General features: G+C 32.2%; 1 protein-coding gene across 1 annotated transcript in view; it reads left to right on the top strand.

The window, feature by feature from the left end:
- Positions 1 to 339, top strand: part of LOC115244961 (roundabout homolog 2-like) — a 99,606-nt gene that overhangs the window by 86,979 nt on the left and 12,288 nt on the right. The window lies entirely within an intron of this gene.

The following is a 339-nucleotide window of genomic DNA, read 5'->3' as shown; positions in this document are numbered from 1 at the left end:
CACGTTAAATTTATTTTACATGACATTTAAAAATTTATTAAAAACTTGCACGTTGAATTTGTTATAGTTCCTCCATTATAGCTCGCTATTTTTAACTTACAATTCTAATTAGACGAGGAAACAGATTAAATTAATTACCTAAATTATCCACTTGTATGGTTAAATTAGATATCACCTATTTTCATTCACGAAATTTAATCGGCGTTTTGCAATATCCTTCTCCGTTGCTCCGTTGCTGAAATTCTCATCAGTCAGTGACAAATCAGGTGACACAACGTGTCAATAAATCTTCCCGCTCTGCGGCTTACTAATAAATACATAAATACGGCAATATTTGCG

This window comes from Formica exsecta, unplaced genomic scaffold (assembly GCF_003651465.1).
Source record: "Formica exsecta isolate Colony F162 unplaced genomic scaffold, ASM365146v1 scaffold122, whole genome shotgun sequence".
Lineage (NCBI taxonomy): Eukaryota > Metazoa > Arthropoda > Insecta > Hymenoptera > Formicidae > Formica > Formica exsecta.
This window is presented reverse-complemented; position numbering and strand designations above follow the sequence as displayed.